At 36.6% G+C, this 25340-nt stretch overlaps 1 protein-coding gene across 1 annotated transcript in view; it reads left to right on the top strand.

Moving 5' to 3' along the window:
• The first annotated feature begins 4007 nt into the window (after positions 1-4007).
• The window catches only part of SYNE2 (spectrin repeat containing nuclear envelope protein 2), a 3814665-nt gene continuing 3793332 nt past the window's right edge, over positions 4008-25340 (top strand). Inside the window, exon 1 of the mRNA XM_044073561.1 lies at positions 4008-4142. The gene's annotated coding sequence lies outside the window, so the exon portion shown is untranslated. The remainder of the gene's footprint in view (positions 4143-25340) is intronic.

Raw genomic sequence — 25340 nt, 5'->3', positions numbered from 1 at the left:
CTTTTTACAACTTCGGAAGACACTGGGAAATGTGTAGGATATAAACCGAATTTTGTATACAAAACTTCCTACAACATTAAAAGGATGTTAGAAATGAGAAAGAATATCCCAGGTAAATCAGCACGAAATATACATACTAGAAAATGTGGGGTTTGCAAGCAATGTAAGTTTATTAATGAAAATAGGTTAGTTAAGCTGAAGAACATCACAGCTAATTGTATACAAAGTAAGGGGGGAAATTGCAACACCTCGAGACTAGTATACATCGCCACCTGTGTAGTATGTGACGCTTATTATATTGGAAAAACGGAGAGGAAACTTAGGACAAGAATATATGAACATACCTACAGGATTAGGAAACAGGATCCTAACAATGCAATCAGTAGACATATTCTAGACAAGGGTGTTGAACATTCCTTCCGTTTTAGTATTATTGATCTTATTGACCATACAACTACAACAGGCAATTGGAAATGTTTTTTAGCTGCGATAGAGAGCAAATGGCAAATACTTTGTAATGCTACAACCAAGCCTGGTCTCAATGATCATATTAGCATTAAACCCTTCTTGATAATGGATAGTTAAATTTTTCTCGTCATAACATTTTTCTTGTTTGAAATCATTAATTTTTTTACAATATTTTTATAATATTTTTATCCAAAATATTGTATTAAATATAATATTTATAATATTTATAATATGTATAATATTTATTATAACATTTATAATATTCATAATATGTATTTATATTTATATTTATCAATATTTATCCATAATTATTATCATTTATATGCATGCATACATATATACATATTCCGTAAGGTTTACAAGTTTTGTGGTATATATTATTATTGGTATTTTTTATGTTGGTGTACACAGTTGTAGTTTTTTATAGGCTATGAGCATTTTCAGCTTCATGCACCTTCCTTTGCATTTCATACTACCATACACTGTCACAGAACAAATTCTGCATAATCCATCACTATATATATATATATACACCTTAGGAGAATTACAATAGGCATTTTATATATATTTTTTATATATTTTTATATATTGTTTGGAAACTTTTATGAAAGTATTATATATATAAAATTTGTGTTTTAGTTGGATGATGTTGAACTATCAAGAGTGGAAAATATATTTTTATTTGCATCCTTGATTGCTGAACTAATTGACATCATTTGCAAGAGGTTAATCAATTAATTCTTTTGGCGCCTAAGATGCTTTTTATTGTTTCACTTTTGAGGCTTTCATGGTTCTGATGAAATCTATTTGTAGCAGATGAAAGCGCTTAACCATCTATGTTATTGAAAGTTCTAAAATCTGTGTGTCGTACTGCTGTGGATTATTAAAATCGTTTGCTATTAACTGAGTGAGCAGCGTTTTACTTGGCAACGTTGTTATCCTGTTGATGCATTTTGGTTTATCAGTACTTTTTACGTTCTTTGGTTTCGTATTCTGTACTTTTGGTGGGCAACTAGTATTTTCCCTAAGGTTGGTCTTGCTGGAGCTGTCATACAGTTGGAGAGTCTTCTGACAAAAAAAAAAAAAAAGTAGTGAGTTAATTTTGTTGCATGGATTTTCAATGTAGTCTTGAAATTAAGAGCTGAATGAATCCAGATTTCCATGTATTTGAAGGAGGTGGCCGTTTTTAAGCGTGAATTGTTTATATCCATGTGAAATGTCTTGGGAGATTTGGCAAGCTTTTGAGATGGGCAAAATAGCACTACTTTTGGTTTGCAGGGGGTTCAAAAAGAGCATGTGTTGTAAACAGCACTGAGAGTGAATGCAGGTAATTTTGGAGTTTAAATTTGTACCCCAGGATGCAACCAGTTAGATCTGAAGATGAGACTGTCATCTGTACGTGTAACATGACTGTAAAGTGTTTTAGGTTCTAAGGGAGTTTATTAAGAAGTATGGAGAAATGAGGTACACGGGTAGTACCCTCAGCTCTAGTATCAGAATTTAAATACACAGCTTCATGCACTGCAATCCCAGAATATTACCAAGAAAGCAGAAAAGCCTTCTGACCAAGTGTAAATTCTTTAGGTTGTATAAAAAGATAGCAGACTCAAGTTAAACAATGACTTCAGTGTCTTTAGTAAACATGTGAAAATAGGATAGTCACTTGCTTACAAAAGAAAATATTTGTGGTGGCACAGAAGGGCCAAGTACTTTCCTAAACTAGATGCTTCCTTGAGGTTTGGGTAAATCTGAAGGACAAAGCAACCTTATGACTATGTATCTTTAACACCCTGAATCAGGGAATACTTCTTTGTTACCTTTTTAGCCAATATTTGATCAGAATTTTTCTGTAGAACAATTAAACTGACATTAGAACATGTGGTAGGCACTAAGGTACACATCAATACTATTCTCTTCTTTGAGATGACACTAGAAAAAACACAAATACAGGCAAAGAAAAACATGTCCACATCTCCTAGGCTAATCGTACATGTAAGTAAATGCCAGTTAAGATAAACCAAAATCAGAAACTAAACTATCCCAAGATGGAGCTTATTTAAATACGTGCATGGTAACAACAGCCATTAAGAACATGCAACCACCCACAAGGAAGGAAGGCTTAGAGTTTTTGGGCGTGGTGAATTATGCAGACAAATTCATACCAAATTTAAAAAAATCCTTTAATGTTGGAGCAGTCCAGGGCTATTTTAACCTCTATAGGCATGGTATACAAAAAATGAAGCAAAACTGGTATAATCACAAGCCAAGTCCTATGGCATAGAGCAATGAAGCCATGAACTACAGCTCACCCAACATGTGTTAGTTGAGTGTAGGAGCATATGAGGGGATGGGCAGAGTGGAAAGTAGTGAATTACTGCCACCAGTTCACCCATCCTGTGGGAATGTTCAGTTCGATTTATTTGGAGGAAACACAAATGCTGATACTTATCACAATTCTTTAGAAACTAAAGCCCAGTGAAAACCAATGTTAGCACAGGAAGGACACACAGAGTGTACACAAAAGGCCAGTACTCATCCAAAAACAAATTAGGCAACTAAATGTTTTGCAGCAGTTTACTCTGAGTCACTCTCAAAGCCCTAAGCAAATCAGTTGACAACATGGATGCAAATGTATCATGCCAGTTTAACAAGATGGCTTTGCTCGTAATAAACATGTAAAGTTGAACATTGGCTCCTTCTCTTCTATTTAAAAACAGAAAACAACGCTAACACAATTATCAGAAAACTCTAAATGCATGTCTCAGTTCAACACACAGAAATGCAGTTCCTTCTTTAATGGCTCAACTACGGACTTCCTTTCGTTTGACATGGCCTGGGAAATTGCCCTTTGGTTGGACAACATTCTTGTCTAAAATGAAGTGAAACACAACGTACCCCTAGCTTTCAGAGTTTATTCAAGCAAACTAAGCATGCTGTACTTCTCAACAGTCTTGGAAAAGACAGTTGTCTGTATTACACATCCTATCCAGCAGGCGAAAATGCTATCCACATACATAGTCAGTACATACTTCACACTTACGCTAACTACATAACACTACAAATAAAGGAGCACTCATTTAAGTGCAGCTTGCAACTTTTATCAATAAGTTAAAGAACACTTTAAAATAATACCACAGCCGTCTCTTGATCAACCATCAAATTTGGTTCCCATGCCTGATACTGCAGTTAATTTTAATAAGCTCTAGGTAAGATTCTCAAGTTCCTTTTTAGTGCACTCACAATTCTTCACTTTTCTGATTTATATCCAGTGAAAAGTACAGATTTATATACCAACACATAGTATTCCCCAAACTCAACCACTGCTGTAGCTTATAAAACACTCCGGGAATTCCCTAACCATCAGAAACAGTCCCAGCCCGTTTCTCCTATCCTTTCTCACGCCTCCCTCCTCTTCACTCCAGAAGCTCCGGCTTTAAGAATTGCGGCAGACCCTCCCCATTAAGAATAAAGCCAGTGTGGAGGCAGCTGGGAGGAGCTGGGATAGAAGCGCGCGGAGCACAGGACGCCGCCCTGACGCAAAGTGGCGCAGCAGTGCAATTGCATCCTAAACACCTCGTTGCAGTTCTCACTACGTGTATTGTTCTCAACTTCGATCAGGTTGTCTTAAACTATCGCTTGACGGTGCAGGGAGCGTCTCAAAACAAAGTATCACTGTAAGTCAGTGTCACAGTTTTTCTGATTTGCCTGTTATATGTGATTGGATGTTTGAATTCAGTGCATGATTGTGCTGCTTCTGTATATTGTTACTGCTGTGAAGGACAGTGGGTGAAACAACTGGAGAGAGATTGGGAGCGTGTACCTTTTGCTTGGTAGGTGATTAAATAGGTGAAGAGCCTGTATATAGCATCAGCGTCAAGCTAATAGCGTGATCATTTAAATTAAGTGCTGTTTGCATTAATAGCCTTGGTGTTGCAGACATTAAGTGCATCCCGATTGATCTTTGAGTTAAGATTTCACAACATTTGGAAGTGCGTAGCATTACTTGAAATGGGCAGGATTGCTCCACCAAAAATCTGCTGTTTATTGTAGTGTAACACTGTTATGGCCAATCTGCTGCACATTGTAACTGAGTGTTTCAGATTTGTTATGGTTACAGAATGGTATTAGGAGCACTAAAGTTCCCAGGCTGTCACATGTGAGGGAGGAGGGGGGTCCTGCTGCTCTAGTAAATGGGAGGGCTGAGATTTAAAGGTCCCACTGCAAGAACTTTACTATATATGGTATTTCGCACAATCTGCTGAAATCACATTATATCGAAAAATATACATTGTATCTGGAATGCAGACAGTCCTGAATGCCGCACTTGCCACACGGGGGACTTCACATTGATATTTTACCTGTTTGCAGTAAAGATAGGCATACACAGCGTTACTAAACCACCTTACTGAAGCAGTATTGCTTTTAAAGCAGACTGTATTGGACTGTCTAAGTAGAGAAATGTGCCACACACACACACACACACACACATATATATATATATATAATATATATATATATATATATATATATATATATCCTACTTGGAGATAAAAGGACTGCGGTTGAGTAGCATTTTAAAGTTTTTTGGGACAACAGCTGATTAAGCGCATAGAGAACAGCAGCCGGAGAAATGTTTACAGTTAAAAATATTATGCTGGTGAAGAGGACAAAAGTTAGTACTGTTGTGTAGGGTACTGCCATCAAATGACTGATTTTGGCAATTTTTCATCACGGATATAAATGTCTATTTCCAAAATGGTTCGACATGTTGGTATGACATTTTAGGTAACATTACTGGAGCATGTTTAGCTGTTTATCATAAAAATAAACGAGCAGTTACGACTTGAATTTTAATACAAAAATGATATTTTATGCCATGACATATAAAATCTGTATTTTTTAAAATTTTTGCTGTTCCGACATTGTTCAAGAATTGTGACAAAGCCAAAAATAATGTGAGGATAAAGGCTTAACATTTGGGACACTTTTAAATACTATTAAAACTCACTTAAAATATAATGCAATAGTTTTTGTATCAAATGCATTTTTTGAACAATATAAAGTATGAAACTCTGTCTGGTATTATTAACTGACTGTAACAATTGATGAGAGACTGTGCAAAAAATGTGAATCAGGGACATATGAGAACCATAGTTTGTATTTTGTTGCTCTGTAAAGAAATGAATGCTATATTTGTTGTTAACTGGCTGTTTTGCAAATGTTGCAGTTTGCCATCCTCAGAAGGCCATTCTGAAATGTACATGACCCTGTCTCTCTACTACTCCAAGATGGTGTTTTCACATTTTTAAAATAAGACACTTGAATAGACAACCTTATATTGGGCATTGAATAACCCTGCCAGAGTCTTGAATATGAACATATCTGTCAGAAAGTGTAAAATATACATGTTTTGCTATATATAATATTTTCAGTAACAGAAAATATCACTTTTTCTGAGAAAAATATTTTTTTCACTTTCTATAAGCATAATAATAATACGATGCAGGTATATTTGTCAGACTGAAAAACATGTCAAAGGTACATATTAGGTGTGATCCAAATAGGATAGAGTAGACAGTGAACAAAAATTACTATGTAGAATTATTTGTGGTTTCTATCAATATAGAACCTTATCTTTGAAACAATTGTAAATATTATAGCAAATTTCTTATAGTGTGTAACAACCCTTAGCTCCAGGTACAAAGACACTTATACAAATCTATCTTTGTGTCATGCAGTTCGCAGGAAATGAGTCTAAATTTGGAGAGTGGTGGATTCATAATTCTAGTGAAAAACATTCTTATGTAGGATAACTTTATAGGGGTTCTTACTTCTGATGTAATTATATCCCAGTAAATATATAGTCTGTACAAGTATTGCATACCACAACCTGAGGAAAAGTTCTACATCTATTCATAGTGGAAAACTAGTATAATGGAGTGACAGTGAAACCCTACACCTGGTATGCAAGTATAAAAGGCTATATATCAGCCTTCCTTTGAGGTTTCATTACAAAACTTTCAGGCATTGACATCAGGTTTCTCAGATACAATATGCACCTAGGACTACGTTTTTGACTCTTCAGTGCAGCACAATGCTGAATTTGAATTCAAGAATTTGTCCCCTTTACTGGAAATTTGGTGATGTTTCTTTATCTGCTGTAGTATGTAGAACTTTTAATTCTGATGCAATAACATCTCCATAAAAATATACTTTGCACAGGTGCTGTATTCCAGAACAGGAGCAGAAGTCATATGCCTACCCAAAATACTTGCAGTGCCAAGTGTCAGCAACATGCCAATCTATGATGGTAAAATGGTTGTACATGCCTGTTTTAAAGCTTCAAAACATTATCCTTGAATAGTCTGGTAAACAATCCACGTTAGACCACCTTAGGGATTCTGGTGCAGCCTAGCCTTTATTTGTTTCTGCAGTTGTTTTTCTTCTCATCACACAGAGTTTAGGTGATTTCATATTTGTAGTAGCATAAATGCTGTCTTGCGTAATGAAATACATGATTGTTACTTCTGAAGTAATGTCAGTTTAGCAAAAATATATTCTGAACCTGTAGTATATTATGCATCCTGAGTGGTATGTGTCCCAGTTGAAGTGCAAAATGTTGGACTGACGATGAAAGGTCACTGAACCATTACATCTAGCATCTATATATAAGTAATTATTTGTCAGTTGCTTTTTTTAAAGTTCATAATAAAACTTTGGAATTATAGTAGGATACTCAGAGAATGCACTTAAGAATGCAGTTCTAGGGTGAAGGGATTAAGTACTCAGTGCTAACTTTGGACATATCACTTAAATCATGGCATCTGACTTATTGTGAATAGAACTAAACAGTTATTCTTTTCTGGAGAGATGTACATGATTTTTGCTTCTGGTGTAATGAAAAATTAGCCTACATATATTCTGAACATGTGGTGTTTTGTGCATCATAAGGAGAAATCTTAAAGCTTCCAATAATGTAAACCTAGATAATGCACAATCCAACATGTGACAATATTTCAAACCCCTTTGACATTTCATGCTCAGATGTTCAGTTCACAGAATTATCCTTGGGCAGTCAAGTGCACAATATATCTACAACTGCCATTCTAACCTTAGATTTTAGTGTGAAGTAGCATGCAGTAGTATGATGTCTCCCAAGTGTAAAATAATTATTTCATTAGTACAATGAATGTACTAATAAATAATTATATTTAAGGTATCCTGTAGGTAGGACTGCATTTTTTTTAAATCAGATTCTTACATATTAAAAGAAAATGTCTCTGCACCTGCTGTTCTGCCCATTGCATGTTGAGCTCAGAAAATTTGAAACCCATAGTTAAGAAATAAAAACAGTAACCCTTCATTGCAGAGCAGTGCATAAGTAAAAGAAAATGTATTTAAAATGATGAAATGGGCATAAAGAATGCATTTCTATAAAGAATGCATTTCTTCTGAATGGCTTGTGCTTTTACCTTAGACACAATTCAGTGGACAATTTTAGGGCTTAGTAGGGTTTTCTGATGTGAATGCATGTGTATCCTCCAAGAGGGTCTCACCCAAACAAATGACTGGTGCCAAAAACATGGCCTCGAACTGAATGCCAAAAAATGCATCATCATCCCCTTTGGGGAGAGTGACGTTTTCACAAATTATCACATTAATAACAAGGTCCTAAGCATGAAGTCAGAAGTGAGGGACTTGGGCACCCAAGTTGATAGCAAACTGACTTTTGACCACCATATTGCCTCTGTTGTACAGAAAGCTTTCTACATGGCCCACATCATTAGTAAGGGTATCTCATCTAGGGACAAGGAGGTCATAACATCCCTGTATTCTTCCCTTATAAGACCCATTATTGAGTACATTGCCCTTTCAGCATGTATCTCACAAAGCACATGCAGCAGTTGGAGAGACCGCTGCAAAGGTTCCTCACCAGGCAAGGCCAGGGCCTCAAACGTCTACCATACACAGATAGGTTAAAGGCCCTGTCCCTCTACTTAGTCTCATCAGAGGTGATCTGTGCCTGTTATACAAAACAATCTCAGACCCTGCCTTGATGGGACTACTGCATATCCGCAAGTTAAGCTCCACTCAGGTAGCCCACACGCGTGACTTCAACCTGGACTGTGACATCAATAGGACTTGTTGGTGGAACAGATTTGTGTTCCAGAGACTCCCCCTTCTGTGGAATAGACTCCCTCTCCATGTTAAGCAGAGTACCTCATTAACCCTTTTTAAACGCAGCCTGGATAACTGGATGGGGAACAGAAAATACACCCTGGGATTTCACCTGTGTTCCTGCTGGACGGGCATTGCGTGCTGACTTGTTGGAACATGGCCTAAATTCTTGGCTAGCCCTGCAAGGGCCTCAGGGCCAATAGCCTAGTAACTTCGAATAATCCTATGTTTGTGTTCCTGAAAAAGGAAGTGGTCATCATAATCACAAAATAAAGGCTGTAGTAAATGCTGTATTTTAGCTAAAGCATGTTCTTTGATGACTTTTATAAAACTATATCTCTTTAAATATCTGGTGAACAAATTATTTTATTTTTTATTTATTTTTTTTTTTATCTTTTGTTGACTGGGTTAGGCCCATTAAGCCAATGGACTCTTTTTTTCAGGGAGACAAAGAGGTGGTATTTATACTACTAGGGTAATTTTGACCATGGCACTGAGGTTCTTCCCCTATTCTTTTTAGTATATGCCATGAGATTCTTAATGCCCACTTGAGCTACTGCCAACTCAAGCAGATGTACTGTACATAGCAGTGATGTTACATCTGTTGTCTGAACTGTGTTTTTATATTTTTAAAGTTGTTTTTTTTTGCAGACTCTGCATGAAAATCCCTTTAAAACTTCTTTGTATTATGGTCATATATTTCATTGCTCTTCATATGCAACTGGTTTTCATATGTTAAAAATGTGCCAGGAATGAGATGCCAGAATGCTGACACATTGCCTGCATGAAGTGCTTTTTATAGATGAAGTGTGCAGTATAACATCTGAATTAAACTCTTTGGACTTGATTAAAAAAAAAAAGATATAAGGAATACTTCTTGGTAAAAAGTCTGTGTCTTTTATTTTCAGACAGTTAACATCAATTGCTTATAGTCAAGGACTGGGCACCCTCACATGGGTTATTCTAAGGGGGGAGGCAGGTTGTGTGTGAAAGTAGCCAAGATGTCTCCCAGAGCAAGTTAAGTCATGTATGTTTTAATCTTGGACAGCTTCTATCACTTGTTCACACTCAAAGAAGAGAGAGAACCTGACAGGTAGGGGTAGGGAGTTTTAGGGACCATCACGATTAAAAGTCACTTTATGAAAGGCTGTTCTGAAGAAGACAATGCAGGCAAACTGACATAGTTAATATCCATTAAAAGTGACAACCATATCTTTCAGAAACATCTTATGTGACAATGCACAAGGCACAAGCGTTTTTACATTGATGGTAATTAGGGCAACATTTTTTAGTGGAAAAGGTGGTAGAGAAAGTATTTATTTATTTTTTGTTAATCTAAATATGTTAGGGACATCAGAATAAACATGTTTATAGACCTCATTTTGTTAAGATATCAGGGGAGATGAGCAGATTTTTCCCCATGGGAAAAAGTACCTCTGCACACTGGCTTTTAATTGGATATTGTTGCAAAGGTCATTAATAATGTACTTAAATCCCTAAGTGGGATTCTGTTAGCTGTAAACCTATGTGGTAAAACGGATTCACTTTATAACCTCGAAATGCTGAAATATCGAATTTCAGTATCTCGAGACTATAAAACCGAATCCACAAAACACCGACAAACAAAAACCGCGAAACCATATAACCGAAAACACCGCACACACTACACTAAATATACAACACAACACCCACATCACAACATAAACAAAAAAAAACACACATACACAACTCCACACATTAGAAGGAGGGCAAGCCCCCCTGCACACCCCCCCTACTTATATATACTAACTCCGAGATCGCACAAACACAACACAAAAGCTCACACACACACGCACATTCTCCAATCTCTCACACCCACTCTTAACTCCCACTCAAAACCCTTACAAAACACTCACTTACCTGACATAACACCTACATCCAAACACGGCACCGCGCACCAACAAAACACAAACCCGGACATTACGTAGCGCAACTTCATAACCGCAAATTCGACATATTTTCGAGATATGTCAAATTCGCAATTATGAACGTTCGCTATTTGTAACATTCGACTTTATAGCTTCGAGATACTGAAATTCGACATTTCAGTATTTCGATGTTATAAAGTGAACCTGGTAAAACAGAAAAAGTATATGCATTATGGAAGATATGCAGAATTATTTTCATTTTTGTTTTGTTTTCTTTAGGACATACTTTTCCCTAATTGTATTTTTGTCCTCTAGACAACCCTAACTCCATGTATATAAGAAGGGAATTTTGTGCCACATGCTAGGTAGTTTTCCCTCAGAACACAGTGTCTTGTTATGGGCTTTGCATTTTTAAGATTTTTATGCTATGATTTTTTATGGATTTCTAAATTATGGTGTTAGTGCCTGAACTGTCTTCATATCCCTGTACACTGATTGTGTCAAGCATCTATATATTTTCTTTATAGACAAAATTTATCTGAAGCTATGTTGGTGTTTTTAATAATATTACTGTATATTCCAAAGAAATAATTTGATGAGCATCACCTTGCAAATTTCACCATCTTTTGTGCTTTAATTGTGTATCACTTTGTAACAGTTAGGAACTGTTGTAAGGCAAACTACATCATATTAAGAGACAGTATGCCAAAATTCAAGGCTCGCCCTAACCTTGATGCCACAGCTACCTATGTAGAATTATGAATGGCTGCATAGAGGCTACCTTACCTACCAGGAATAAACCCAAAACAGACACTAAAAAACAAACCTCAGTGGTGGAATCTTCACATAAACAGGGTGTAAAAACAGGTGTCCAGAATCAGAAAGAGCAACTCCCTTAAAGACAGGTGCTCTCATGTACAACTTATAAACAAGAAACTAAGAGGTCTGGTTAAGTCCAGCAAGGCCATCCATGAGGTCAGGATATCCTGGCAGGCTAAGGACAATCATAAGACCTTCTGCAGCTTTGTCCAGAATCTTAAAGGTAACTCACAGCAATGTGTTGAATGGTGGTGAACAGTACCACCTTCACTGATCAGGGTGAAATAGCAAATCTATTGGCTGATAAAGTGAGCTCAGATGTCACCCCCCCACTCCCCCCACCTCACCTCTTGGTGAAATTACCTTCAACGTACTACCCCAACTGTTAGCAGGGACTAGGTGCTGGCAGCTGAAGCCAAGAACTCTATGGGTCCCAACGATATCCACAGTTGCCTCCTGAACATAAAACATAACCTATCAGTACCACTTGAGGCAATTTTCAACTACAGCCTCAAAATGTTCCAACTGAATGGAGGATTACAGCAGTCATTCCCTTCCACAAGGGTGGACCATCAACCAACCCAGGGAACTACAGACCTGTTAGTCTAACGAGCCTAATATGCAGATCAATAGAATTAATTATCATGGAAGCATTGGCAACCTACAGACACTGGACCCACCCCAATTTGGCCTTGTTAAAGGAAGGTCATGCCTACCTTGAGAGGATCACCAAGGCAATGGGCGAGGGAAAAACAGAACCGGTCTATATCAGAAGATCGAAGTTTCAAAGCTTCGAATCTGATCTGGTCAACACCATATGATCGAAGTCTTGAAACTTCTAATCTTTTAACAGAGATCTCTGTATAGCATGGAAAGGAAAGATTTCCCTTTTTCTGCACTGTAGTGCGATCTCGGAGTTGATATATTTAAGTAGCGTGGGGTGTGGGGGGTGCTTAGAGCATTTAAATGGTTTGTTGTTGTTTTGTTTTATTACATTTTCGATATTTCTAGACTTCGATTATATGGTGTCGACCATATCAGATTCAAAGTTTTGAAACTTCGATAATGTAATACAGAACATACTTCGTATCTTGACCTGTCCAACGCATTTAACACAATACCCACTTGAGCATTGTTAACAAGCTGTCTGAACTAGGTATAAATCCCTACATAACTCACTAGATTGCCATCTGGCTCACAGACAGGACCCAAGAAGTGAGGGTCTGTGAGGCTACCTCTACCAAGAGTCCAGTGACCAGAGGAGTACCCCACAGCTCTCTTGTGACCCTGCTCCTGTTTGGCATGTACTGCTCTGAAGTCAAGGATAAAGTTCAAAGCCTGTACCTCTCCAAGTTTGCATATGACTGTAAAGTTATTATAGATTCTCCCCAAGATACCAACACAGACAAATGACTAGTTCCAAAGCCATGGCTTAAAAGACAATGTCAAAAAAATGAATTGTAATGCCCTTTGGGAAACTGTCAACCCAAGTTAATTACTCCATTAATAAAACACTCCTAAAAGTCAACCCAGTAGTAAGTGGTCCTAGGAACGTATATAGACATGAGTATGGCCTTTGACCAACATGTAGCTAAGCCAATAAGAAAATCATTCTATATCACCCAACTTATAGGTAAGGGTATGGCATCTAGGTCTAAAGAAGTTATAGTACCACTTTAATTGACCATTATCAGACCTTAAGTGCAGTGCCCCCTTTGGTGTGTACCTAGCCTGAAACTTGCAGCAGCTGGAACATTCACCAAACTTTCTCACCAGGAGAATTCAGGGCATGAATACCCTGCCCTACACTGATCGCCTAAAGGCTGTACCTCTGTATTTAGTGTCCTACAGGCTGCTGAAACAAGATCTTTGTCTGGCTTACAGAGCTTCATCAGACTCTCCCCTGATGGATCTGTTGCACATGAGTGAAACCCTAGATCCAGGGATCTGAACTTTGCTTGTGACATAATCAGAATGGGCTGGAGAGACAGATGTGTGTCCCAGAGGATTCCTGTGCTATGGAATAGGCTCCCCATCCATGTAAAACGGAGTTCATCCCTAATCCTATTGAAATGAAACCTTGGAAATTGGATGGGAAATCAAATTTACCCCTGGTCTGCCATGTCCCTTATGGACAGTGACCATCAGTCAGAAAAGTATTTAACTAAAACTCCACCCACAAATCCATTAGTTACTTCCCTACTAATGTCCATCACCCTATAGATACCTCTGATACTTTTGGTCCAAATGAGTTTGAGGGGCGCAGTTAGGCTTGTAGGGGTCTTATTGGTCATTAGTCTAGTAATAGGCTGTGAAGCTATAATGACTGTATTGTGCCTTTCATTTCTGAAAGTATAGATCAGGGAAAGACTGTTCCGTTTTTGTGCGATAGTAGTTCTGAATGCTCTGATAAGTACAAAGGCATTGATTTGTCTAAGATTATGGATTAAAATGTTAAAGTGATCTCATTTTATATCTATCTATAAATGTATGTGTGTTTGTGTGTGTGTGTTTTATATATATATATATATATATATATATATATATATATATATATATATATATATCTGTATATATGTGTGCATATAAATGCGTATATGGGTCCCTATCAGTTGATTGAGTTTTTCAGAAATTCTTACTCCATATGGTTGAGACCATATGATCCAGTTTTTGAAAACTCAAAGCTTTTGAATGGAGATCGCAGTACAGAGAGGATCGGCAAATTTACCCGTTTCTTCAGTGTGTGTGGGGGTAGATTTTTTTTTTTTTTTTTTTTTGAGTTTTTGGAAACTCTAATTTGACATGTACACCCTCACAAACATACACAAACACACACACACACACATTATATATAATGTGTGTGTGTGTGTGTGTGTGTGTGTGTGTGTTGTGTTCCATCAACAGAGGCCTTATGGGATGAATCTGCTTTATATAGCATTCATTTGTTTGTTGTCATAATGGCTGAGTGAAGAGACTGAGGCATGGTGGCTGTTTGGCTGTTAATTGTTAGAGTTCTTTAAGTAGCAAGGCTTTTGAAGAGTGGACCATGTAAGCATTTATTGCCTATTAGTGTTATTCCCAAAGGTTTAAAGTTATAGTGCATGTATTCTACACCTCCCTCTTTTAAACCAAAATACGTAATTGTTACTATTAATGTGCTGTATGAGCTGCTAATATTTTGTTACTTTATTTGGAAGGGTAAACTTGGTTTGGTTTTGAGCAGGTTCACGTCTGTTACTTTGTGCTTCTCCTGTCACAGTTGCTTATTGCTGTCCTTTTATGGATTGATTCACCTCTGAATCCTCTGTATTCTGTTATTTTTCAAAGAAGGCAACAGTTTGACATTTCAAAGAAGGCAACAGTTTGACATTATTGTCTTAGTAAATATTTTGTTTGGCATGATTACTTTTCAGCATCTGAGCAGCACTGTTTTGATTTTTTGGTAACAATAGTGTCTTAATAACTAGAAGCCTACTTCTCAGTCTTTTCTTCACAAGAAACTATGGGTGATATTCATATAATGTAGGACAGACTTAAAAATGTACTATTGCAATTAAGTGCCAGTAGAATGTTTGTGCAACAGATTTTTTTTTCTGACATAGTCCACTAGGCCTCTCTAAATTTAATATACTTTCCAATGGGGTCTGGTGTCAAAGTGTACAACAGTGACCAGGTTTCTTTTTTAATATTTCAATATAAGCTAGTTATAAAACTGAATCACATTGGACTGGTGTGATTTGTTTTTCAGAAATCCATAATAGTACCTCTCCTGCAGGTTGATATTCTCCAGGAAACCAGTCATCTTTAGTCTTCGTACTTTCTCTATGACTTTGCTTACTACTAAGGTCAGGCTTACAAGCCTACAGTTTTCTTTCTGTTTTTCCCTTCCCATGTACCCCACCTCCCTGGGACCTGCTTGATGGTTACTTTATCTGCATCCATTTGATTAATTTGTTCCCATCAGTGGCCAGGGCCAGGCATCCTTGGGCTAGGGAAGAGCCCTTTGGCCTATTTTTCTTGTCGGGGAAATGCAATCAGCCCATTAATTTCCTATGTGGTGAGATTTAGGTGGCGGGTAATGAACCAATGTTAGGTCCTGAGGTGTAGCCTAACTACCCTTTTTGCAGGTAACTTGTTAATGCATTGTTATTGCATGGTTGGGACAAGGAAGCATGCATGCTGCCATACACGCATTCTCCTTTCCATGGCTTCACAGAGCAGATCTTCTAACTGCTATCACAAACATTTACAAGCAAGTTACACATGTCTGCTGCTTGGTGCTGCCAGTGCCACAGAACCAGCAGCCCCCCTCCCAAGGATGAACAAATGGAAGTTGGCCACTGAAGCTCATCTTCCCCTGCCCAGCTCCTCAGACTTCAGTACCACTAACTGAATGTAGTTCATCTGGGCAGTAGTCATGGTTTCATTTATCAACGCTCTGGGGGAAAAGTTAAGTCTCTAGTTTTCTCTGACAGTTCTAGGGCATTCCTTGTGGAGTGGTAGTACCATAGCATTCCTTTAGCCCTCTTTAGTAAACTTATCACAGGTTAGTAACTGGTTGAAGTGTTCTGCCAGTAGTTCAATAGTCATACCTGACAGGTTCTTTAAGAATCTAGTGAATATGTTATTAGTACCCTATGTTTTCTGTTTCTTAGCTTGTGATACTGTAGTTACCATTGTACACATTCTTTCTGCCTTTCCCCATCTCAAGCTGTCATTTTTCCTCCGCTTATGCTTTGCCATTAGACTACTACCTTCCCCTATCCTGCCCTTTTTGGCCTGACTGAAGATGTGATGTTGTGGTATTTCCATGTGCAGTTTCTTTCTTCATTTTTTCAGGTTTGTGTCATACCTACCTACTTTATGTGCTTTGTGTTTACATCAGTGCCTGAAGTCCTTAGCATGAAACTGCAGTTCTTTCTTGCCAGCCTTGTATGTCCCATTTTTCTGCTTCTTTTCTAGTTTTCTGACTATTTTAATTCCTGACTTGTTCCCTAGGTCACAGGTATTTTTACATCTCTTCCTACCCATTTTAATTCCCAACTCCTACCCGAGAACACAGGTAATTTTATGTCAGCTTGTATTCATTGTAACCCATAACTCCTACATTATATCACAGACATTTTTACGTCTGTTTCCTATGCATTGTAACATCATCTTTCTGTGAGGATTCCTGACCTTCCTGCTTGGTGATCTTTAGTTAACACAAATCCTCCTCTACCTTCTTTTGCTGTCTCTTCCCTGTCCTCTGTCACCTCATTTTGAAGGTACTGTAGCTTACCCTCGCAAGAGAGACTGGCATCATCAGTGACGTAAATTGTATCTTTGTCATGCCTGTCATCAGTCATCAGCTAGTCCAAATTCCTGTTTATCGGTTTACTTTCTCGAGCAGGCATTGTACTGCTGGATGTATCCCTACTTCCACTTGGCAATGTTAACACCTCCCAAAGGGCCGCTGCACACCACCACTCTTTGCATGTGCTCTCCATATTCCTGTCCTCTCTGTCCTCCTTTTATTACCCTTTACATTTTTTCCTTTTAAACTCTGTTATTATGCATCGAACTTGCTGTAGCCAATGAGAAGTGTGTTAATTTGATTAATTATTCCAATCAGTTTTATGTATAATTCCTTACCAAGAAGAAAAAGCCTTTCTCACACTGCTGAATTAATTATATTATTGCTTTTTGATCTGACTGAACATGACCATAATCATCTCTAACATTGAAAGTATGAAACAATGAATTTCTTTACCTATAACTTTTATATTTATAATCCACCCTCCACCTAAACACCTCTCAAGACCAACCCAGCACTAGCAACCATTCCTTCTCAACCACAGCACTACAGGCCTGGGAAGCATTGCCCAACCATATGATATAACATGATCCTTTCAGCACAGTACTACCATTGCACCCAAAGTAAGATATACACACGTAACTACTTATGTTTCTTCCCGTTGCTTATCCTCCGTTGCCTTCCTGTTCCTCTTATTCCCTCAGTTTCCTCCTATTTCCTCTTTTTGCCCCTCTTCCTCTTTTCTAAATAAAACAATTGTAATATATGCATTGTAAATAATATATTATTCTACTCATAGCTTCAGTTATGTAAATGTATTTATTCATCTGATGTAACGGATAGGATATTTCTTGCATTCCTTAAATTCATTCTCAATTAATGTTTTTTTTTTTTTTAATTCTCCTTATGTTCTACATTTTTGTAACACTGTTTTTGTTGTATTCCTGAAAAGAGTCTGAAAACGGTCTGCAGGGATCATTGTTCTGCCCTGATTTAACAAAGATGATAACTAAATAAATGAGTAATGAAATAAACTATGCACTGCACTTTACCTTTGATGCTGTTGCTTGGACTTTGCGTAAGAGAATAGTCAGTCTGTTTATTTTTGTTATAACCACATAAGGTTTAATATCCAAAGGTTAATAGTCATTAGGGAAAAGTGAAGGTAATAAGTCACTTCATGAGTAGACTTTGTGAAGAGTTATCATATTAGTAGTGCTACTGTGTCATTTAATATCTTCACAACAGCATTGGCCTTGTTTAAAATTATGATAATGCTGATAACACACACACTCGCATGCGCACACAGTCGCATTTGTTTCCTTTTTTTGCACTGTCTGCTTGTTGAAGACATCTTGTATAATTATTTCACATTCACTAAAGTCAAAGACGCAGAGTAAAGTTCACATCTTCATGTGTTGCTACATAGGCCAAATAACTTAAACATCTGTCAAAATAGATGATTATATGACTGTAGTAATGGACTAGTTTTGTGGCACTGTCAAAAGAAAAACTCTTGAGTGTCAGTCCACTATTAAATTTTGCTTTAAATACAAATTGCTGTTAAAAAATTAGCAAATTGGTAAACTGTATGGAAGTATCAATTATTTTCCTGCACCTCACTTTACCATTACAAAAAGTTAATTAGTTTCTAAATGCAGAACTTCTACTCATTTAGATCTTTAATATATAAGCTGAGTTTAGTGCCATCAGCCAAGAATTCCTTTTAATTTAACAGTGTAGATAAGCAGAGATAAGAACAGATGTTTTTTATTAAGTGCTGCAGTCTTGTGTTGACTTATTATATAGCATAATTTAAGCTGATGTATTATCTTCATGATGCTGTTTAATCTCAGTAAAAATTTGAACCTGTCAGTCTGAATCAAAGTGCACATGTTGCAGGAAAAGCCAAGTACAATGCGCCAGTGCATTGCAGCCATCAGTTTAAATTTGAGACGGTTTTATCTTCTTTGAAAAGAAAAAAAAACTTCAGAATTTACAAGGCAGAACATACACCTACACCACTAATGCAGCTTACATGCTGTTACTTATGCATTAAGAAATGGGACTTTAATTACTCATGGTTTATGAAGGTTAGAATGCATATTTTACAAATTCATTTCATTCTGTATTTTCTAATTTATTTTTGCATTTGTGAAGAACTTAAATCGGTGATTCAAAATCATTGACTTACAAATGATTGTATTGGTTTATTATCACTACCAGTAATGTAAAGTCAAATGCCTTCACAAGATTGTCTTCAGGATGTTATCCCAGCAAGCATTGTCAGAATTTGCTCCTTAGGTTTTGGCACTGTTTTTTGGGTCCATATCTTAAGTTTAACATTTCTGATGCTGGTATGTGTTTTGACAAAGAACATCTTTTGTATAACTGTAGCACTTTTGTGCTGTGTTCTTTCAAGCAACGGATATTTTGGTGGCACTGCATGGCATATGAAATACAGTGGATATAAAAGTTTACACACCCTTGTTAAAATGCCAAGTTTTTGTTATATAAAAAAATGAGACCACAATAAATAATTTCAAAACTTTTCCCACCTTTAATGTAAACTATAACCTGTGCAATTCAATTGGAAAAACAAACAAATCTGTTAGGGGAAAAAATATAAAAAAACAAAAAACGTACAATAAGCTGGTTGCATGTGTGCACACCCTTAAACTAATACTTTGTTGAAGCACCTTTTGATTTAATTACAACATTCAGTCTTCTTGGGTACACACCTGCCATCAATTAAAGAGACTCTGATTAACCCCAAGTAAAGTTCAGCTGTCCTAGTAGGATTTTCCTGACATTTACTCAGTTGCCTGCTACACCAAAAGGCATGATTCGCAGAGAGCCTACAAAGCATCAAAGGGATCTGATTGTTGAAAGGTCAGTAGAAGGGTACAAAGAAATTTTCACAGCATTGGATATACCATGGAACGCAGTGAAGGCAGTCATCAAAAAGTGGAGAAAATATGGGAAAACAGTGACATTGCAAAGAACTGGAATCCCTTCAAAAGTGATGAAAAGACCAGACGAAAACTGGTCAGGGAGGCTGCCAAGATGCCTACAGCAACACTGAAGGAGCTGCAGGAAGTTCTGGCAAGTACTGGTTGTGTACTACATGTGATAATCTCCCATATTCTCCATATGTCTGGACTATGGGGTAGGGATGCAAGAAGGAAGCCTTTTCTTACACAGGAAAACCTCCAGGCCTGGCTAAAATTTGCAAAACAGTGCATCAGGTTTCCCAAAAGCATGTGGGAAAATGTGCTATGGTCAGATGAGACAAAAGTTGAGCTTCTTGGCTATAATTGCAAAAGGTACGTTTGGCGCAAAAACAACACTTCACATTACCAAAAGAACACCATCCCCACGGTGAAGCATGGTGGTGGCAGTATCATGCTTTGGGGTTGCTTTTCTTCAGCTGGAACTGGGGCTTTAGTCAAGGTGGAGGGAGTTATGAACAGTTCCAAATACCAGTCACTTTTGGCCCCAAACCTTCAGGCATCTGCTAGAAAGATGAAGAGGAATTTCACCTTTCAACATGACAATGACCCCAAGCATGCATCCAAATAAACAAAAGAATGGCTTCACCAGAGGAAAATTAAAGTTTCGGAATTCCCCAGCCAGAGCCCAGACCTAAGTCCAATAGAAAATCTGTGGGGTGACCTGAAGAGGGCTGTGCACAAGAGATGCCCTCACAATCTGACAGATTTGGAGTGCTTTTGCAAGAAAGAGTGGGAAAATATTGCCAAGTCAAGATGTGCCATGCTGATAGACTCCTACCCAAGAAGACTGAATGCTGTAATTAAATCAAAAGGTGCTTCAACAAAGTATTAGTTTAAGGGTGTGCACACTTGTACAACCAGCTTATTGTACTTTTTTTTTTTTTTTATATTTTTCACTTAACATATTTGTTTGTTTTTCAATTGAATTTTACAGGTTATGGGTCGCATTAAAGGTGGGAAAAGTTTTGAAATGATTTATTGTTATCTCATTTTTTTTTTTTTTTTTTTTTATATCCACTGTATAACCATTTGGTAAATGACATATGTTTGAGAACCACTGTAGTTTCACATAGAGCATTTCTGTTCACTCTCTGAGTGACATTTCATGACTTGATAAGCATTATTCAGTTTGTCATGTACTTTGAAGTAAGTTAAATTTAAATCTTGCCCATGGTGTACACTGTCAAAATGTACTATTACAGGACTAGTAGCAGCTTTATTTTATATCCCTAATCTTCTTCTTCTTTCGGCTTTTCCTGGTTATATCCCTAATATGCTGTTGAATCCTTTTTCTAACTGGCCTCTTAGTTTGACCTATGTAATGCTTCACACAATAACAAAACAAACAGTACACCACTACTTCTTGATAGTTCTTCTCACAAAAAACTAAGAAATGCATTCTTAACTCATTAACACCTATGTGGAGTGGAATGTCCCACCTCTAGCAGTTTAAACAAATTTTGCATTCCAGAGCATTTTCTGAAAAATAAACTTAAAAAGCATAAATCAAACATAAATATTTTGTGAATAATAAAAGCTATTAAAACTATACAAATAATAATGTTATCGGTAAGAGACATTCTTTTCAGTGATAATAGTACATTCATAGTATTTCCATAAACAGTATACTGTATTATAATGCACATAAAACCCAAATCATATGTTGTGTTAAACTTTCACAAACAAATTGTAATATGTTGGAGATGTACTACCTAGATATATATTGTTACATTTGTGTTAACCATACATAAGTTTTCATATGACAACAAGAAATTTGTCTGTAAGTGCATGTTTATTGAGATATTTACAGAAATATGAAAACATAAGTTTAATTGTATAATTAGCAATATAAATAACATTAAATATAGCTGAAGATGTGGAACTTACAATGTAATTGTCAAATACAGTTTTCTTTTTCCAAGAATCTCTAAGGTTTCACCAGATGTCATGCAACAGTTTAGTTTGGAGGTTACTTTTCTCAAGTATTAAGTACATATGAAAATATTGTTTATTTTCATAATTCAAAAAACAAGACCAGCACTCACCATAGTCCTAGTTGGAATGTATAAGTTTGTTATTCAAAATACATCAATATATATCCTACAAATGGATGGATAAAAATAATACATACCGGTTTCAGCAAAAACTGCCTGCATCAGTGTATTTAATGTGTTAAAACAGAAAACAAACTTAAGTACTCTGCAGTTATGTACATACATCAATGATTACAGAACTGGTTGATTACAGAATTGTGGCTGCTTTTTGGCCATTGCACCATGTCGTACGTGCGGAGTTCAGCTCAGGATTCTCTTATTTTCATAATTACTAACAAACAACTGTCAATACTCCGGTGTAGTGAGATATAAATCGACATTGACAATGAATTTTCCTGTCTCCTAGAATGGCAGTTCCCACATATATTTATTTATTTTTATTTACATTTGTTGACTGGGCTAGTCTAACTGGATACATGTCCATTTTCAGTAGAGGCCCGTGGAGAAAAGCTCCAAGCATAGACAGAAAAACTTATTATACAATATTAATATAAAAAGCTATTATCAAGTACAGATAATAACAATACTGGAATATTTGTGAAAGAAAAAAGAAAAAGAAAAAATATTGTGTGCCGAGTTATTTAGAGGGAAATGAACTAAGAACAAATACAGAAGAATAAACAATATTTGACAGAGAAAAAACGAGTAATACATTTTAAAAAAGTTATAACAAGGTGTTTTTTTTTTTTTTTTTTTTGTTAGTACGGGTAGGAAACATAGTACAGCAAAAAGGACATTGAAATGTTTGAGCAATATAGTACACTGGAGAAGTGAAGTAAAAGAGAGAGCAGGAATGGGTAAAGTGGAAAATCAGTCAGGGTTTGTGCAGGGGCAAAGCCAGTGAGTTTTAAAATGTTCTTTGAGATGTTTTTTTAAAAAGATGTGTGGAAGAGAGAGTAGAAAGTTCACTTGGAAGCTGGTTCCAGGCTTTACCCACTATGTTAGTGAAAAGTAGTCTCCAGCTTTGTTGTTAGATTTAATAGTGGAAACTAGAAGCTTATTGGCTGAGCGAAGAGTTGTAAGGTTTTTGTAAGGGATAGTCAGATTAGTGAGGATTGGGGTATTATTAGGTTGGTAAAGTATTTGATGGGTTATAGTAAGTTGATGACAGAGTAGTTGGTGCTGCAGTTCTAACCATCCCAATTGTTTGAGGGTGAGACAGTGGTGGGTTCTAAAAGGGTTGCCAGTGGCAAATCTGGCTATGTTATTATAGCTAGTGGCAAGTTTGTTAAGGTTGTTTTTAGAAATATTAGTATAAATGGCAGAAGCATAGAACAGGGTAGAGATCAGGTGAGTCTGGGCTATAGTGCCTCTCAGAAACAGGTAGGATTCTCAGCTATAAAATATGAACATAAATATGAAAATATGAATGACAAGTGACTAATTTCTCTACTGTGGGACATCAGAGATTAATAATCTTAGTGTCATTTTGTTAATAACTCTTTCTACTTTCTAATACTGCCTATTGTTAGCTGATAAGTCACTTAGTTAAAGAAGCCAGGCCCCCCAAAACGTTTGCACACCATAAAGGAAATATGGGCATGGACTGGGAAAGTCCAAAAATGGCATTATAGGCTTATATGAGCTAACGTGAACTCCTGACCTGTGGTCCAAGTATTTACAAGTAGAACATCCTTTACATTTTAACTGTGATGTATCCTTACTACAATATCTGCTATGTTGGGAGAATTTCTGGTTGTAATTTTTAACTGCAAATTAAATAAAATTTCATCTGATTTTAGTTCCTTCTATGAAAGGAGCATATCTAGTAATAAAATATACTTCACTGAGGGACTAATCCAAAACTTGTTTCCTGGATCCCACTCTTGATCTGTCTGCCATTTTTGTACCAGTCTTTCCCTAAATGAAATTAATAATTCTTCCAATACCCCCTACTCAAATGCTTTCTCAAACTCATTTTTATCTGAGCACAACGTTTTGTCTCTAAACATTCACTATAAGGTAAAGAGTGTACCAAGTGTGCTGGGTAAGCACTACTTGCATGCAAAAGTGTATTTGCTGAAGATGCTTTTCTAAATAGAGTAGTGCAAATTTTACTATCTCTCACAAAAATTCTCAGATCCAAGTAACCTACATCACTTTTTATGTTATATGTGAAGGACACATTGAAACCATTTCCCTTTTGTAATCACTCAAAAAATACAAAAAAACTATTGAATTGCCCTTGACAATAAAAAAAGTCCTTTATAAGCTTTCTGTAAAAAATCAATATTATCCTTAAAATATTGTTCACAATGCAATACTTTCTCTTCCAATGAAGGATAATTATGTTTAATAATAATGGTCTTATTTATTTAGCTGTTTAAATAGTTGTGAAAGAGGATTGATTAGTTGTTTGTGTCTGTTTAGACTAAGTTGAACGTGCTAGTTTTTATGAACCCTTGAGGGCATATGCTGAGGAGCCAGTTCACTGAAGTTAAATAGAGTTTTTCATTGATGCTCCATTTGCTTTTGCCATGTAGTGTTTAAATATTTAAAGTCAGAGAAGTACTTGGCAAAGAAGTGGAATGGGTTAAGAGTTGTAACGTTAGATGTCATGTATATGAATTGGGGGGGTCTACTTGGTAGATTATAGCAGAAATTCACACCCTAAATATGAAACTGGACCTACCACTTGGCTATTGTCCTTCATCAAGGCAACCTGTTATCCAGTATGCCTTAAAGGAGAGAAAGAATGATATTTGCCATCTATAGAAAATGGAAAAATCTTCTGCAGTAGCTGAATTGTTTGTTTATGTGGAATATGTTGCTTTTAAAAACACACAACAAAAAGCAAACTGCATCTTTATGTCCTTGTAAAACAATCTCAGTTTTAAATTAATCTGAGTAAGTGTACTTTCTGTGGAATGTTTATGGTGAAAGAGAGGAATCCATGTTTGGAGATGTAGCTGTAAAAGATGGAATGGGTCTGAGAATCATCCACTCCTTTTCTGAACTGTGGTATGCAGTTGCGAGAGAGTAGTGTTAAAAATGAGGAAAATGTTCTGAAGTATAGCTTTGGAAGTAGGTTCCAGAAATGGGAAGATTAGTATTCCATTGTACATGTCATTGATATGGCTACATGTGGGCAACTGTGTTCTTTTCTGATAGAATATCTAAACAAAGAGACTAACTTTCTAAAATGTGAGAAAACAGTGTTATTAAAATGGTGAGCAATTACAGAGTCTGAGGATTGCTTGGGTGCACACACTGTAGAAGAGAGAGCGGATATGGTGGTTTTATTTTGACATACTTTGTTATTGGGGAGAACTTTTCTCTTTCTCCCCATAGTTCAGTTTCCTGTGTTCTGATAGTCTACTCCATGAACATTCACTGATGTTTTGCAATGGTGAAGATGCATACATTCTTGTTAATGTTAAATATAATAATTATTGAAGAATTTTTTCCATCTGTTGATGTGACATGGAAGTATTACTGTAACTGCTAGCTGGTGAATACATTGTTCATTTCATACAGCCATTTCACAGGGTATTGGCCCATCTTCTTAAGTGTCTGACTTCATGCTTGTGGCTCAGTTATTTTAGAAGTAGACATAATAACTGCATCTCGTTTGGCAACATTTTCAGAAATAAACGATGGTCTT

The sequence above is a fragment of the Protopterus annectens genome, chromosome 6.part0 (assembly GCF_019279795.1).
Source record: "Protopterus annectens isolate FY-2018-M chromosome 6.part0, PAN1.0, whole genome shotgun sequence".
Taxonomy (NCBI): domain Eukaryota; kingdom Metazoa; phylum Chordata; order Ceratodontiformes; family Protopteridae; genus Protopterus; species Protopterus annectens.
Note: the sequence above shows the minus strand (reverse complement) of the source record. Positions and strands in the feature narration are given on the sequence as shown.